Raw genomic sequence first — 5,498 nt, forward strand, 5'->3', positions numbered from 1 at the left:
TCTTTCTCCATTTACTTATTACAAAAGGAAGAGACAAACTACTGTCTAAAGCTTCTCCCGGTTAAAATTCTATGAGGTTTGGATAAAGGGAATAGAGACTAGGGGCCTGAAAAACAGTAGGATGAGAAGGGAAGTTTTCTTGCCACTTTCCAGGAGGGACTCATATGTTCTACCTTTCGTCAGCTTTGAGTGAGGCCAGCCCCTAGATCCCCAACCATGTGGCCCTCCCTACCCCAGAGCCTCCTAGAAGGCCTCTGGCCTGGCCTGATGCCTAGGAACCAGGCATCAGCCCAGCAGGAACAGGTACAACCAAAACCTCTCCCCGTCCACCCTCTTTCCTTAGAGGACTAGTGAGAGCAGATGAATGTGTGCCAGTCCTGTTCTAACTCAGCTTGGGCTGGGGAGCTAATTCTGCTGATAAATAAACTAGGGTAAACCTTTAGGGTAATTAAACATTCCTCCTGCCTTTGGTGAGGACATTGAAATAGATGAGTTCTAAGTTCTCCTCTAGTTGTAAAATTCTGCTTTCAAAGACCAATATTTACCTTCTGCTTCTTTTTCTATATTCCTCTTTTGCAATTCTATGAGAAGAAATCTGTTTTGAAAGAAAACAGGATCATGATTATCCATTACAACTATTTCCACATCCTTATTCATTCCTTTTTACTTTAAATCTTATCTATCCAGTAAGATGATAACTCTTTCAAGGAAAGGAATTCTACCCTGTTTAAGAATCCTTTGACTCTTCCACAGTACCTAACTTAGGGTCTTGCATGCAGCTGCTGATATATTTTATTGACTGTTTTAGATAATGTTCAACAGATAATTCCTAATAAAAACTCTTAGAAGTAGGAAAAGAAAATAAAAGTATCTGGCAGAAACCTAAGCATTATTTTAAAGTCAAGAACAAGAGTAGGATGCCCAATCATTACTGCTACTATTGAGCATTGTGGAGGAGGTCTTAATCAGTACGATAAGAAAAACGAAGCATTGGAAAGAAGAGACAAACATATCTGCATATGAAACAAGGGACCCAAAAAGACCAAAAGAATCAACTGAAATTTTATTGGAAGTAACATGAGTAAGATGGCTCCATACAAAATCAAGAGATCAACATATTAGCCTCAATAGCTTTCCCATATAACACAACTAACTAACTAAAAAACAGAAGAAACATCACATTTACTATATCAATAAAAAATGCATAAAGTATCTAGGAATAAATTTAGCCACAAATTTGTAAGACCTATGTGATGAAAATATAAAAACTTTTCTGAAAGACATTAAGAAGTACTTACATGGTATGAGATACCATCCTCCTAGAATGTTTTAAAGAGGACAGTTCTCCTGAAATGAAACTAAAAATTCAATGTAATCCATTTTATAGCCAAAATAATTTCTAAATAAAACCTGGCCTGCTGACATTTGTTAGAGAATATATGTAAGAATAGTTATGAAATGTATGCAAAAGAAGGTCAAAGAGTAGGAACTTGCCCTACCAGATATAAAATATGTCATAGAGCAACTGGAATTAAGCAGTGTGATATCAGTACTGGTACAGGACAAGATAACTGGATCACAGAACAGCATCCAGATGAAGATAGCATATTAGACCAGGGAAGAAAGAATAAACCATTCAGTGAAAGATTTGAAAAGAATCAGATCTTCATGTAGGGGGAAAAAGTTAGATCCCCTACCTCAACCACACGAACAAACAAATACAACAAATTCTGGACAGATTATAAAAGTACTTGAAGAAAATATTAGAGATGATTTTTACGTCACGAGGTGGCAAAGGCCTGGCTAACAAAACCCACCCCACATGAGCCATGAGGAGACGACAGGCAGATATGGTGGCAGACTGTCAACACACCTCCTACTCTTCACAGCCCTTGCCCCCTTTTCCCCTGGACTGTTTGTCTTCTTCTTGTTGACTTATAAAACTCTTGGGAGTTCCCTGGTGGTCCACTGGTTAGGGCGTGGCTCTTTCACTGCTGTGGCCCGAGGTTCAATCCCTTGTCAAGGAACTAAGATCCTGCAAGCTGCACAGCATGGACAAACCCCACCACTTCGAAACAAACAAACAAAAACTCTTTATGGTAAAGAAATACTGGCTTTCATTGAATTTCAGTGTTTCGAATATTTCCAGTGTTTTTGTCTCTAAGGAGACAAGACAAAAGAGTGGAGACTTCTTGGGACTTCCGAGTAAGATGGCGGAAGAGTAAGACGCGGAGATCACCTTCCTCCCCACGGATACACCAGAAATACAGCTACACGTGGAACAACTCCTACAGTACACCTACTGAATGCTGGCAGAAGACCCCAGAACTCCCAAAAGGCAAGAAACTCCCCACATACCTGGGTAGGGCAAAGCGGAGACATTCCCGCACAGAGGATCGGTGCCGAGCGGCACTCACCAGCCCGAGAGGCTTGTCTGCTCGCCCGCCAGGGCGGGCGGCGCTGGAAGCTGAGGCTCGGGCTACGGTCAGAGCGCAGGGAGAGGACTGGGGCTGGCGGCGAGAACTCAGCCTGAAGGGGGCTAATGTGCCACAGCTAGCCGGCAGGGAGTCCAGGAAAACTCCGGAGCTGCCGAAGAGGCAAGAGACTTTTTCTTCCCTCTTGGTTTCCTGGTGCGCGAGGAGAGGGGATTAAGAGCGCTGCTTAAAGGGGCTCCACAGACGGGCGCGAGTCACGACTGAAAGCGCGGAGCCCAGTGACGGGCGTGGGACGCTGGGGCTGCTGCTGCCACCGCCAAGAAGCCTGTGTGCGAGCGCAGGTCACTGTCCACACCGCCCTTCTGGGAGCCTGTGCAGCCCGCCACTGCCGGGGTCCCGGGATCCAGGGGCGGCTTCCCTGGGAGAACGCACGGCGCGCCTCAGGCTGGTGCAACGTCACGCCGACTTCTGCCGCTGCAGGCTCGCCCCGCACTCCGTGCCCCTCCCTCCCGCCAGGCCTGACTGAGCAAGAGTCCCCGAAGCGGCTGCTCCTTTAACCCTGTCCTGTCTGAGCGAAGAACAGACGCCCTCCGGCGACCTACACGCAGAGGCGGGGCCAAATCCAAAGCTGAGACCCAGGAGCTGTGAGAACAAAGAAGAGAAAGGGAAACCTCTCCCAGCAGCCTCAGAAGCAGCGGATTAAAGCTCCACAATCAACTTGATGTACCCTGCATCTGTGGAATACATGAATAGACAACAAATCATCCCAAATTGAGGAGCCAGGAGTCAGTGCTGTGCCTCTGAGGTGGGAGAGCCAACTTCAGGACACTGGTCCACAAGAGACCTCCCAGCTCCACATAATATCAAACGGCGAAAATCTTCCAGAGATCTCCATCTCAACACCAGCACTCAGCTTCACTCAACGACCAGCAAGCTACAGTGCTGGACACCCTATGCCAAACAACTAGCAAGACAGGAACACAACGCCACCCATTAGCAGAGAGGCGGCCTAAAATCATAAAAAGTCCGCAGACACCCCAAAACACACCACCAGACTTGGACCTGCCCACCAGAAAGACAAGATCCAGCCTCATCCACCAGAACACAGGCACTAGTCCCCTCCACCAGGAAGCCTACACAACCCACTAAACCAACCTTAGCCACTGGGGACAGACACCAAAAACAACGGGAACTACGAACTGGCAGCCTGCAAAAAGGAGACCCCAAACACAGTAACATAAGCAAAATGAGAAGACAGAAAAACACACAGCAGGAGAAGGAGCAAGATAAAAACCCACCAGACCTAACAAATGAAGAGGTAATAGGCAGTCTACCTGAAAAAGAATTCAGAATAATGATGGTAAAGATGATCCAAGATTCTATTTCCCAGATCCAAAATCTTGGAAATAGAATAGACAAAATGCAAGAAACAGTTAACAAGGATCTAGAAGAACTAAAGATGAATCAAGCATCGATTAAAAACACAATAAATGAAATAAAAAATACTCTAGATGGGATCAATAGCAGAATAACTGAGGCAGAAGAACGGATAAGTGAGGTGGAAGATAAAATAGTGGAAATAACTGCTGCAGAGCAAAATAAAGAAAAAAGAATGAAAAGAACAGAGGACAGTCTCAGAGACCTCTGGGACAACATTAAACGCACCAACATTCGAATTATAGGGGTTCCAGAAGAAGAAGAGAAAAAGAAGGGGACTGAGAAAATATTTGAAGAGATTATAGTTGAAAACTTCCCTAATATGGGAAAGGAAATAGTTAATCAAGTCCAGGAGGCACAGAGAGTCCCATACAGAATAAATCCAAGGAGAAATACGCCAAGACACATATTAATCAAACTGTCAAAAATTAAACACAAAGAAATCATATTAAAAGCAGCAAGGGAAAAACAACAAATAACACACAAGGGAATCCCCATCAGGATAACAGCTGATCTCTCAGCAGAAACTCTACAAGCCAGAAGGGAGTGGCAGGACATAATTAAAGTGATGAAGGAGAAAAACCTGCAACCAAGATTACTCTACCCAGCAAGGATCTCATTCAGATTTGATGGAGAAATTAAAACGTTTACAGACAAGCAAAAGCTGAGAGAGTTCAGCACCACCAAACCAGCTTTACAACAAATGCTAAAGGAACTTCTCTAGGCAAGAAACACAACGAAGGAAAAGACCTACAATAACGAACCCAAAACAATTAAGAAAATGGGAATAGGAACATACATATCGATAATTACCTTAAATGTAAATGGACTAAATGCTCCCACCAAAAGACACAGATTGGCTGAATGGATACAAAAACAAGACCCATGTATATGCTGTCTACAAGAGACCCACTTCAGACCTAGAGACACATACAGACTGAAAGTAAGGGGATGGAAAAAGATATTCCATGCAAATGGAAACCAAAAGAAAGCTGGAGTAGCAATTCTCATATCAGACAAAATAGACTTTAAAATAAAGACTACTAGAAGAGACAAAGAAGGACACTACATAATGATCAAGGGATCGATCCAAGAAGAAGATATAACAATTGTAAATATTTATGCACCAAACATAGGAGCACCTCAATACATAAGGCAAATACTAACAGCCATAAAAGGAGAAATCGACAGTAACACAATCATAGTAGGGGACTTTAACACCCCACTTTCACCAATGGACAGATCATCCAAAATGAAAATAAATAAGGAAACACAAGCTTTAAATGATACATTAAACAAGATGGACTTAATTGATATTTATAGGACATTCCATCCAAAAACAACAGAATACACATTTTTCTCAAGTGCTCATGGAACATTCTCCAGGATAGATCATATCTTGGGTCACAAATCAAGCCTTGGTAAATTTAAGAAAATTGAAATTGTATCAAGTATCTTTTCCGACCACAATGCTATGAGACTAGACATCAATTACAGGAAAAGAGCTGTAAAAAATACAAACACATGGAGGCTAAACAATACACTACTTAATAACGAACTGATCACTGAAGAAATCAAAGAGGAAATTAAAAAATACCTAGAAACAAATGACAATGGAAACACGAC

Source organism: Mesoplodon bidens, assembly GCF_964165515.1.
Source record: "Mesoplodon bidens genome assembly, contig: HAP1_SCAFFOLD_229, whole genome shotgun sequence".
Taxonomy (NCBI): Eukaryota; Metazoa; Chordata; class Mammalia; order Artiodactyla; family Ziphiidae; genus Mesoplodon; species Mesoplodon bidens.